Source organism: Capsicum annuum, chromosome 9, assembly GCF_002878395.1.
Source record: "Capsicum annuum cultivar UCD-10X-F1 chromosome 9, UCD10Xv1.1, whole genome shotgun sequence".
Taxonomy (NCBI): domain Eukaryota; kingdom Viridiplantae; phylum Streptophyta; class Magnoliopsida; order Solanales; family Solanaceae; genus Capsicum; species Capsicum annuum.
The window spans coordinates 145,376,386-145,389,407 of NC_061119.1; positions in this window are offsets into that span (position 1 = coordinate 145,376,386).

Here is a 13,022-nt window from a genome sequence, read left to right on the forward strand (position 1 = left end):
TCTCAAGGAGATGTATTGGCGAAATGGTATAAAGAGGGACGTGGCTGATTTTGTGGCCAATTGCTTGGTGTGTCAACAAGTTAAAGTTGAACACATGAGACCTGGTGGTTTGTATCAAGAGATTGTTTTGAATGAATGGAAATGGGAGTTAATCAATATGGATTTCATTACCGGTCTTCCTCAGACTTTAAATCCATATGATTTGATTTAGGTCATCATGGATAGGATGACGAAGTCTTTTCTTGACAGTGAGGACTACTCTTTTAGCAGAGGATTATGTGAAGTTATATCTTCAGGATATTATGAAGCTGCATGGGGTACGTATTTCAATTATCTCTTATCATGGTACGTAGTTCTCATCCCATTTCTAGAGATCTTTCCATAAGGGATTGGGTACTAAGGTAATTCTGAGCATGAATTTTCACCTGCAAACGAATGGACAAGTAGAGAGAACTATATAGAAATTGAAGGATATGCTTAGGTCATGTGTGATTGATTATGGTGGCAATTGGGTTGAGCATATACCTTTGGTAGAGTTTTCTTACAACAACAGTTATATTCTAGTATTGGTATGGCTCCTTTTGAGGCATTGTATGGTAGGAGGTGTAGATCTCCTATAGGTTTGTTTGAGCTTGGGGATGAAGATATGTTTGGTCCCGACTTGGTTTACCAGGCATGGAGAAGGTAAAGGTGATTTGGGATAGGCTTAACACTGCCCAAAGTCTCAAAAAGTCCTATGCAGATGTTAGGCATAGATACTTGGAGTTTGAGGTTAGGGATAAGGTGTTCCTCAAGGTATCTCCCATGAAGGGAGTAGTGCGGTTTGGTAAAAAGGGAAAGCTCAGTCCCCGGTATATTGGTCCTTATGAGATTCTGGAGACGGTTGGTAATGTGGCTTATGAGATAGATTTACCTTCTATCTTGAGCTTGGTTCATTCGGTATTTCATGTCTCTATGTTGAGAAAGTGTCTTGGTGATCTTTCTTCTATTTTTCCTTTGGAGGGGTTGGGAATCTCGAACACTCTGTCATATGAAGAGGTCCCGATTGAGATCTTGGATAGGCGGGTTTGTCGGTTGCACGCCAAGGATATGGCTTTGATTAAGGTTCTCTGGCGGAACCATAAGGTGGAAGAAGCTACATAAGAGGTGGCGGAGAACAAGAAGTCCAAGTATCTGCATCTATTTTTTTCTTTTTGGATTCACGCGGAAGGTATATGTCTTCAACACATCTTTATTTTTCAAGCTTTTCAATGGAAAGATTAATCTCTTTGCCTCTTTGTTTTCAAACTTTGTTGAAAATTCAGAATATATTTGATAATGCAAATGACTCACACGTGTGGTTACTCCTACCCTATCCGTCATTCGGGGATGAATGTTACTAGTAAGGGAGACTAAAACACACTAGTTTTTGGACCTTAGAAAATTTCTTAGAATTCTGGTTTCTGGACCCAATATGAATCATGGGTACGAGTCATATGTTGGGGTACAAATGGTATGGTCCAGTCGTATGCTGACCTGTGTTCGTTGGTGGGATGGATTTTGATCACTGGAATGGGTACGACTTGGTGGTACAAGTCGTATGGTTGGATAAAGATTGTTTGTTTTCTTCACTTAACCTTAGACTTGGTAACTTAAGTCGGATCTGATTACGAGTGGCTTACAAAGAGTCGTAAGCCAGGGTACGAGTCATACCCAAGGCTCGTATGGTGGACAATGTTCAAAGCTTCTATGATTCTATTCAAAGCTTCTATGATTCTATCTTGCTAGGGATACGGGTGAAAAGTATAGATCATATTTTGTTAACACGACTTAGGTAGGATGAGTCGTACACTGGACAATGTTGGGTCTAAGGGTGAGGCTTAGGATACGAGTGGTGGGTACCGCTCATACGAAGGATACGACTCGTGAGGGTCAGTCATATCCCTGTGATGGGATTTTGTGCAACATAAGTAGGGGTATTCTGGACATTTTCCACACCCTAATAAGGTCTGACGACTTCTAATTCTCTTGGGAGGCTATTTACCCTATTATTCTATTCACTAACACTTAGAAACTTTTCCTAAATACTCGATAATTCTCTCAAAAGTTTTTGGGCGATAAAGCTAGGTTTTCAACTAGAGGACTAATTTGGGGATCTTGTTGGTGGTTTCTCTCCATCTACTTTATCAGTTAAGGCATGTTCTCTTCCCTCAGTGTTAGTTCCAACAAAAGACATGGTTTTATACAATGTTACTATGATTTGAATGTTGTATAATTTGGGGTTTTTAACTATGATTTGTGGGTTTTGGTTATAAATGCTTATTTATGGTTTTCCTATGTTTTAATGATGCTTTTATATGCTTTAATAGTGGTTTAGGATAATTGGTTGCATGAGAATGGCTTTTTGGTAATGGACTTTAGTTTTTGAACTACTATGCCCCCAATGTGTTTGATAAAATACCTTTAACAATGTTTTCATTTTAATATTTGTTTTTCAATGGAACTTATGCATGGTTTAACCTTGGTGACAGCGCCCAAGCGCACACACAAGTGTACGTAGTCTTATCAAGTAGTAAAGTGGCCAAATGAAAGTCGAGTATCGATCCTACAAAGACTTGATTCAACGACAATTCTATTTTAGTCCATAATTTAGATTCAATTGATGCAAGCATAATAAAAAATAGGATTTGTAATTTATAACTATAGAAGAGTAAACAATGTGAAATGTAAAGATATTGAAAAATCAATAAGAGAAAACTAAGGGTTAAAGCACTTTGAACAATCATACTATGTCATCGAATTTCATTCGTTAACTTGCTTATCTTGGTTGTTGATTCATAGGATTAATCGCATGATAATGGTCTCCCAACCTCTAATCCTTTACCTAAGTTGAACCTTTACAACTACATTGTTGAGCAGTGATGTAATATTCCACTTAAGTACTTTAAGCTGTCTTCCTACGTATCAATCAAGTAAGGCATCTAAGTACATCCCTGTCCTAGACACTACTTTAAATTCCTTATTTTATAAAAGAATACAAACCATACTTTGTTCATCTCCGTGTTGTATCCTCTATTCCTTCTCCCGAGATCAAAAGATAGACAATTGATGTATTCTAAGAGTAGCTAATCCTTAAAATAGTTAAATCAAAGATGAAAACACAACCAATAATGATAAGAAAATTAAACGAACTTAATTCAAAACAACAGTACTCATGTCTTTGGGTTTAACCCCAGAAAAAGGGCGTTTAGCCACGCATAGTCATAATCGTAATCACAAGGTGGTAATTAAAGACTAAAAACATGAATGAACTAAATAAAAATAAGAAAAACCTAATTAGGAAGTTGTAGCAGCCCCCTGATCTCCAAAATATGCTAAAAGAATTGACTCACCTAGTTGGAAAACTCATGCTTATCATTCAATTAAGGACATCATACAAATCACCCACACTCATCAAACATGTGCCCCTCACAACAAGAGAGTTACCCATAATCACTCACAATTAAGAAATTCATAACATGATGGGTGCAGGAATCAAATTACATTTACTGCCAATATGAATTCACAAGTTACACATAATGAACCATTGGCTTTCCCTTAGTGTAGTGCTCCACTAATATCAAAATGTTGAATTTAGGATTAAATAGTTCTTTTTCGGGTAATAATATAGCCTAAGGGATGGGTTGAAACTATTTATGAATAGTGACTAACCTCTCTAAGTGATTTAATACACTACATCATACATTTAAAACCATTCTCCAACAACCAAATTACACTTTTCCATCCATCCATATTTTTGCCCCATCTCTTTTAAGCATTTTAACAAACACTTGGTGGGTGTATTATTTATTCTTTCAAGATTCAACTTTTCTCATTTCCTACAATCATAAGAATATTTCTAACACCATTTATATCACTCCCAACCACCACACATCAAATATAAACACCAATAACTTTAACTTGGGGCATCAATTTTACCTTTTTCTTCTTCAATTTCTCAAACTCCCTACTAAATCAATTTTTCATTAAAATGCCTGGGAGATTTTGGATCTAATTAAGGTCCATAATAGAAGGAATTAGGCTACTTATGCGGCTACCAAAGAAAAGGCAAAAGGCTAGATTGGGGCTAACTAGGATAATGCACAAAGGGTAGAAAAAATAGAAGGTATAAAACAAGGCTATCAAAGAAATGCCTATATCATCTCCTAAATCCACACTCTTTATTTCACTTTGCACACACACCGGACAAGTTCTAGACATCATATGCAACAAGAAATATACAAAAACCTTACACGCACATGGAACATGCTTAACTTACTAGGATCATTATAGACTCACAACCATACAATAGCATAAATTCAAATCATCATAGACTCACAACCATCTAATAGCATAAATTCAAACTAAAGCCAACAAGTAGAAGAGCCACAAAAATGTGTCTAAGAGTCTTAAAAGTGGCAATTCATTCAATCAAAAATAGCACCAACTGAAATATCTTACATAAAAGATTTTAAATTGAGCCAAAAATTGGGTTTCCCCACCCCCACACTTTAAAATCTACTTTTTCCCCAAAGTGAACTTAAAAGTAAGAGATAGAAATACTCTTTGAGGCCTTTAGTCCTAGCTAGTAGCATTTTTTGCATTAATGGGATCCGCGGGATTCCACACTCAATTTTTGCCATGCTTCTTAGCTAAGGTTTTGGTACTCAAACTTCCCATAAACCTGTGACTCAATCAAAAATAAAAAACTACATGAAATAAAAATTAAAAATTAAAAATAAAACACACCTACTTAAATTGGGTTGCCTCCCAAGATGCACCTAATTTAATATTGCGGAACAACCCTGCTCAACTCAACCATATTCCTTCCTTCTCTTTCTCAGACTTGGCCTCCATATTCTTATTCTCTTTACCCCTATGGGGTGTAAATTTTCAAAAGAAATAAGTTTTTTAACTTTATTCTTTTCAGGCTCATCAATGTTTATCATGTCAGGCTTAGGCGATAAAATCTTAGGCTGCTCAATAAGGTAGTCCAAAGAGGTCTTTGGTGGACTAACTACCCCACACTTGTCCCCTTCAATAAAATTGATCATACATAAATCTTTATAGTGGGATGTTATTTTGGGTGCTTTGTAAACACCAAATACAAACTCTTCATCCTCTACCCTTATTTTGAGTGTGCCTTCTCTTACATCAATCAATGTTCCTCCATTTTCTAAGAATGAACTCCCCAAGATAATTAGTACCTGTTTATCTGCCTCAAAATGAAGAACAATAAAGTCAGTAGGAACAACAAATTTACTAACCTTTATAAGGAAATCCTCTATTATTCCTTTTGGATATACCATGGATCTATCTGCTAGCTACAAAACCACCTTGGTCGGTTTAGGCTTTCCCAAGACAGATGTATCAAACAAACATAGGGGCATCAAATTTATGCTAGCCCCTAAGTCACACAATGCATATACCACTTTACTCCCAATGCTTGCTACAACTACCCAATCTGTAACTCTAAGATTCTTAGGGATGCTTGCGAATTCTTTATGTTTGCAATCAACAGTGCTTGATTAGCTAAAAGCTTCTTTAACATCTCTTTCATGTTGCTAGTTGATTGATTCCCTTATGCCTATGGTTATTGAATTTGTTGTTATTGGGCATTCCATGGAGAGGCTGGCACTCTATGTTGTAGGCATTACCACAATTTTGTCTTTGAGCATTGCCTACATACATCACTGATTTTGGATTTGAAGAACACATCACCGTAGAATAGCCACTATTTCTGCAGATCTCACACCAACCACTAGTTTATTGAACTGCATTGACTGCTACCGTAGGCTGTGGAGCTCCCAATTTTAGGCTACTAAATGGGGTGTTTATTATATTTTGCAATGCTGCGACCTAAGCTAATAAGGCAGTGAACTGATCTACCTCCAATACACCTGCTATTCTTTTCCTAGCACTTCTAGCATCTAAATTCTATTTGGGATTTCCTTATGCTATGCGATTCAACAATGTGTACAGCTCATCATAACTCAATTCCAGTGCTTGACCACCTACGACTGAATTTAGAAAAATCTTAGTATTTTGATCAAGTATTTCTACGAAAGTATTAGCAAGTGCCTTATTGGACTATTGATGGTGTGGGCAGTCCCTAAGAAGAGCCTTGAACCGCTCCCAAGTATGATAGATATTCTTGTCTTATTTCTGTTTAAAGCATATTATCTCACTATGAAGTCTACAGTCTCACTAGATAGGAAGAACCAACTAAGGAATTTTTTGGCTACATCATCATATGAAGTGATTGAATTTTCCAGTTCTGCAGGCAACCACTTTTTTACTTCCCCCAACTAAAAAAAATAGGAAAAGCATCATCCTCATATAATCTTGATTTATGCCCATTGGGATGAACGTATCACTGATCTAGAAAATTACGTAATTAGACCTATGGATCTTCGTATAAAAGCCCCGTGAACTATCTACTACTAATCAGAAGTTGTACCATATTCTGTTTGAGCTTGAAATTGTCTCATGCTTCCAACTTCTGAAATAGGGAGGTCAAATTGGCTGGAAGTGGGATTGCCACTTCTCTCACTGTCCTGTGGGTTATTTGTTCTTCAGACATTAGAGCAGGAACTACTTGGTTTTCTTCTATTTGTAAAAAGTAGGGGAGATGGATTGTGTATCTCCTTAATTGATGAAAGTGCTATTCAGGTTAGGGGCTTGGTTCAACCAAATCCCTATCCCTTACTAGCTTCCTAACCTTAAAACCTATTTCCTGCAATCACAAAACCAAGACTAAGCATAGAATTACCAAATAATTTTAAAAGTGAAACTAATATAAACACTTGCAAAATAATAAGTCCCCGGCAACAGTGCCAAAAATTTGACAACGCCTAAGCACACACGCAAGTGTACGTGGTCTTATCAAGTAGTAAAGTGGCCTAATGAAAGCCGAATATCAATCCTACAGAGATTTAATTCAACAATAATTCTATTTTAGTTCACAATTTGGATTCAATTGATACAAGCACAACCAAAAAGAAAGTTTGTAATTTATAACTAGAGAAGAGTAAACAATGCGTAATGTAAAGATCTTGAAACAACCAAAAGGAGAAACCCCAGGGTTAAAGAACTTTGAATAATCTACTATGTCATTGAATTTCATTCATTAAATTTCTTATCTTGGTTATTGATTTGTAGGGTTAATCTCATGATCATGCTCTCCCGACCTCTACACCTTTACCCAAGTTGAACCTTAAAACTACATCATTGAGCAGTGATGTACTAGTTCACTTAAGTTCTTTAAGCTATCTTCCTGCATGTGAATCAAGTAAGGCATATAAGTACATCCCTATCCTAGACACTACTTTGAATTCCTTATTTCATAAAAGAAACAAATCATACTTTGTTCATCTTTGTGCTCTATCCCTATTCCTTCTTTCGAGATCCAAAGGTACACAATTAATGTGTTCTAAGGGTAGCTAATCCTTAAAATAGTTAAATCAAATATTAACACACAACCAATAATGATAATAAAATTAAATAAACTTAATTCAAAAATAATAATACTAATGTCTTTGTCTTTAACCCTAGAAAAAAGGTGTTTATCCATGCGTAGTCATAATTGTAATACAAGGTGGTAATTAACAACGAAAAACATGAATAAACTAAATTAAAATAATAAAAACCTAATTATGAAATTGTAGTAGCCCATTTATCTCCAAAATATTCCCAAAGATATGTAAAAAATATGACCATGACAAATCTATAGCACAAAAGTAAACCCAGGCCGTGTAGGAGTAGAATTTCTCAATTTTGCGAGCAAGGGAGTAGAGGGGGCACTGCCCAAGGTTGAGCCCCATTCTAGGTTAGGTGTCTCCTTGGGTTTAGAACCACTCTAATAAAGTCTATGCCCTGACCATATACCTACTCTAAGTTGCTTTCACCTCCAAATCTCCTTGACTCTCTGGAAGTTGCTCTCCTAATTTTGGTTAAGTGTTGGTCCTCCAATCTTTCATCCCTTGACTTGGGGTGTATTTTACATGGATTTTAAGCCTTTTAAATATCAAAATATAATCATATTCATATCACAAAGCTTCCTACACAATCACACACCATAAATTAGGAGACAAACATAACACACTACTCATAACGATGAATCAAAACAAGAGCTAAAACTAGGCTAGTTTATGTTATTCTTCTACTTATTGTTCCATCTGTACACTCACTCAAATTGAAATTTTCTCACTAAAAACAAGTTATTAAACTCATAATCATCCATTTAAACCATAATTAACTCATTAAACATACTAGAATCCAATGAGACCAACTAGACGACCACCTAGCTTTAGCTAGTAACACAAGCTTTTTGGGTTGAACTCTAAATGAATCTTTTATGTACAAAATTGTTTGAAATTCACTTTGAACATTATAAACACATTCTATAACACTTTTATACATATTTATCTCACTATCAACCTATATAACATATGAATCATCCTCAAAACAAGGTTAAAAAGAATAGAATAGCGACACTAGAATACGTAAATACACCCAACATTACTTGGTAATGGAACCCTAAATGATTTTAATGTTTTAAATAGTTTTAAATGGATTGGAAATTCCTTGGTGTCCATGGTTTGGGTTAATTAGAAATCATGAAGGGTACATTGAATCCCTTAAACCTACATATAGTTGGCTATGGATTAAACTTGAAATTATAGTCGGTTTGATGATACCACTACTAATGGCCTTAGTTATAAATGGTAAATGGATTGGTTGGGTACTTGGTAAAGGTTTTAATTAGGAAATAATGGCGGGGTTTGTAGCAAAGTCGTGGAAGGTGGAGGTCCCAAGAGGACCAAAATTGAAAAAACATATTTGTCGATGTGAGGTTGGTCCTTGTAACTATATGCATGTTGTTATAGTTTATATTTAGGGGATTTACAAGTCATCCCAGGTTCTCTTCCCTGGTTATGTGGCTTTATGCACCAGGGCCCTTTCAGTAGGGGGAGCTAAACCCGTATAGCCCATGGGTGGTTTAGGATGACAAAGCTATACAGCTAAGGTAAAGGTTTTAATGGCATGCTAAACCCAGTCCCCTTTCCCAGCATGGTTATGTATATTTATGGTTGTGTACATATGAATGGTTTTATTTGGTTTTTTAAAATTATATTAATTTATAGTTATCCCGAGTTCATATTAGCGATCACTCACTAACCCATCTTCGGGCGGTTTTATACCCATGCTATATAGGAATCAACCACTTTACTCCTCTTACATAGTGATTGACTCGGGGATAGCTGTTGGATTAAAGTGGTAAGCTTTCATCTTTTTGAAAAGATCTATTTAAAGTTATGGATATTCTTAGACATTTTAATTTATTTTTGGATATTGGTTTTGTCTATGGTTGGAGGCATTTCCCAATTAGATATTCTTATTATTTTTGTTAGAGGATTTGTGGTACGTCTATGGGTTGGAATTGGTTGGATCGGTATTGCTGTCAACCTTAGTATTGGATTTGGCAATTGGGATGATACCGATGGATAATATTATTGGTTGTTCAATCATATTTCATTTTTGGATTAATAATATTATGTCTCGAATCTTATTTGGTTTTGGCCTAGTTTATGGCCCTTGTTTTGGTAGTGATTTGGTTTGGTATGGTTGGTATGGCTTAGTGTGACGAGATGACTTGATAGGGTTTGTCTAGGAATAGACTTATCTCAAAGTCAGTCCTTGTCTAGTTATGCTATCTTGTTATATGTTTGGTACTCAGCCAACTCAAGTTATGCTAACGATGGTTAAGTTGGGTAATGAGGGGTGGTCCCCGATCCTGGTTAAACTTGGGATGCCCATTACGACAAGTCCCTTGATTGGGTTTTGTTAATATCTCTGATACATATGGCTACACGCACTGTGCCTATTCAGAGGTTAACAATGGACCCATATTACACGTGGGTGGTTCTAGAATTGTTGAGCTACACAAACCCAGGTTAATGGTTTTAAATGCTTGTTAAACCCGATTCCCCCTCCCAACACAAATTATATATATATGTATGGATATGAATACATATGGTTATTTACTTTGTTTTAAATATTCATATTATTTATCCTTATCCTAATTGCATTCTAGTGTTCACTCATTAACCCATCCTCGGGCATTGTATCCCTACTCAATTGAAGAATAGGCCATACTACTCCTCCTGCTCAGTGATTAGATTTGGGAACAACTTAGAGTTAGATTAAAGTCGTGAGCTTCCATACTCTGGAAGTCTCCATTTTATGTTATGGTTTTGTCATTATACTTTGGTTATTTTGTTGACTTTTGTTTTTACTATGGTCAAGGGTGTGTCCTGATCGGATACTATTTTACTTTTTGATAGAGGTTTTGTGAGACTACTATGGGTTAATATGGGCAATATAGGCATTAGTGTCAGCCTTGGCATTAGTATTGGTATTATGGCTAATACCGGTTGACTGTATTTTATTTATGATTATTCTATCTTATTATGTTATAGAATGGATATGGATTAGTTACGTTATAATTGTTGGTTCGGTATTAGATGGTTTAACTTATTTGGGTTGTTCATGGTCATGGACCTTTCCCAGAATCTTGAGTGGTACATAACTCTATCTTGTTATATATTCAAAATTCATCTTACTCAAGGTATGTGTTTGGAGGTCGGGTTGGGCATCGTGGGTGGTCCCTAGTCCTTGTTGGACTTAGAATGCTTATTATAATAAGGCCCTGGCTTGAGTCGTATTAAGGTAGCATTAGAGCCCTAGGTTTATGCTAAATTGGGAGTCCATAAAGCCATGTCGAGTGGAGTCTCTTTTAAGGGTGTGTAGCACTCCACATTTATAAGGGAGAGAATATAAGGCATTTAGGAATATTTCTCTTTCTTGTGTTCTATTTTCAAGCTTAGGAGTCTAAGTCCTGGAATGTTCTTTAATTCCCATTTGTTTCCATTTTAGATCATGCCTCGATGATTTAAAGTTCGTGAAAACTTCTTTATCCCAACTGGGACAATATTAGTAGGAAAAGCTCTACTCATGGAATTCAAACTCAATCTAGGGGTCTAATTCTGGATTGTTCTAAAGTTCCACCAATTCCCTCTAGTCCTTCTCAGACTCTTTAGGCTGATGTCATGAATGTTGAATTTTGTCAGTCTATTTGTATGTTGTCACATTTGGTAACTACTAAGTCTAAGCATGGTGTACCTGTTACTCCATTTTCTAAGGCCACAAGGGTTGGCCAATTTATGAGATTGAACCCTCCAACCTTTATGGGTGCTAAGGTTGAGGATAATCCTCAGGGTTTTTTGGATGAGATGGAAAAGATTTTTAGGGTTATGCATGTCGCAATTATGGAAGAGATAGATTTTATAGCTTACCATTTAAAAGATGTGGCATACCAATGGTATAAGGAATGGGATCAGGCAAGGGATGACACTGAGGAGTCATCACTTTGAGAAGATTTCACTAATACATCCATTGACCATTTTTTCCTTAAGAATTGAGAAAAGCAAAATCATAGAACTTTGTTAATCTAAAATAAAGAAAGATAATAGTCAAGGAATATGCCTTAAATTTTCACCAGTTGTCTCAGTATGGTATGGAGATAGAGTTTGATGTGAGGGCCCGAATGAGAAAGTTTACTTTAGGATTGCCTAAATAGTTAATCCTTGAAAGTAAGGCTTTCTTGTTGATCAAGGATAAGGATATCTCTAGGTTGGGTATTTATATGCAATAGGTGGAGGAGAAAAAGAAAAAGTAGGTTGAGTTAGGTGAGAGACAGAGAAAGAGGTTTAGATTCTCTGAGCAGGGTGGTGGCCAATAATAGAGTAGCAAGGATGGTGGTAAGTGGACCAAGAAGAAGTGGGGCAACTATAGGTCTTATTCGATGGCTAGTGCTCCCTACCCAAAGTTGTCGTGTGATAAGTGTTTCCATAGTGTCAATAACTTTAGGGAATAGGGTGCTCAATCAAAGGCTAGTAGGGCTTAGCCGGCTCTATCATATCCCTCATGTAGTTTCTATGTTCATTTCCATTAGCTATGATGAGGGAAGGGACAGGTGCTTCAGCTGTGGTCAGCCAGGCATATACTTATAAATTGTCCTGTTGGTAAGGTTGCCTATGGGTAAAATAAGGTTTCAGTTGCTTCGTCCTCGGCTCCAGTAAAAAAGGGTATGCTATCTAGTTCTAACACTGGTCGAAACCATCTTTATGCACTCACTACCTAACAGGAGTCTAAGCCATTGCCTGATGTCATGACTGGTATATTACAACTCTTTTCTCATGATGTGTATTGTTTACTTGATCTGGGGTCTACTTACTCTTATGTGACCCTTTTGTGGCTGTGTATTTTGGTGTTGGTATAGAGTGTGTTTTGGTCCTTTTTTTTATTTCTACCCTAGTAGGTAATTCTATGAATGCTAAGAGAGTTTATAGGGAGAGTGTGGAATCTGTTAGTAGTTAAAAGACCGATCGATATGTATTACTTAGATATGGAATATTTTAATGTTATTCTAGGGATGGATTGGTTATACTCGTGTTATGCATCCTTAGATTATCGGACCTTACGATTGTCTTAAAATTTCCTAATGATCTTGTTATTAAGTGGGAGGGTGGTTACCTAGATCCTAAGGGGAAGTTTGTATCATATCTTAGAGCTCGGAGATTAATGTCCAAGGTGTATCTCTATCACTTGGTCTGGGTCAAAGATTCTAACTCAGAGGGTCCTTCTTTGCATTTAGTTTCTGTGGTGAATGAATTTCCTGAGATCTTCCCTAATGACCTTCGTGGTGTTCCTCCGGATAGGGAAATTGAGTTTGGGATTGATCTTGTTCCAGAAACCCATCCAATTTCTATTCCCTCGTATAGAATTGCTCTGGCAGAGTTGAAGGATCTCAAGGAGCAACTCAAGGATCTTTTACATAAGAGTTTTATCCATCCTAGTGTGTCCCGATAGGGTGCACCGGTGTTATTTATGTGAAAGAAAGATGGTTCATTTTGGATATGTATTGACTATGGACAGTTGAA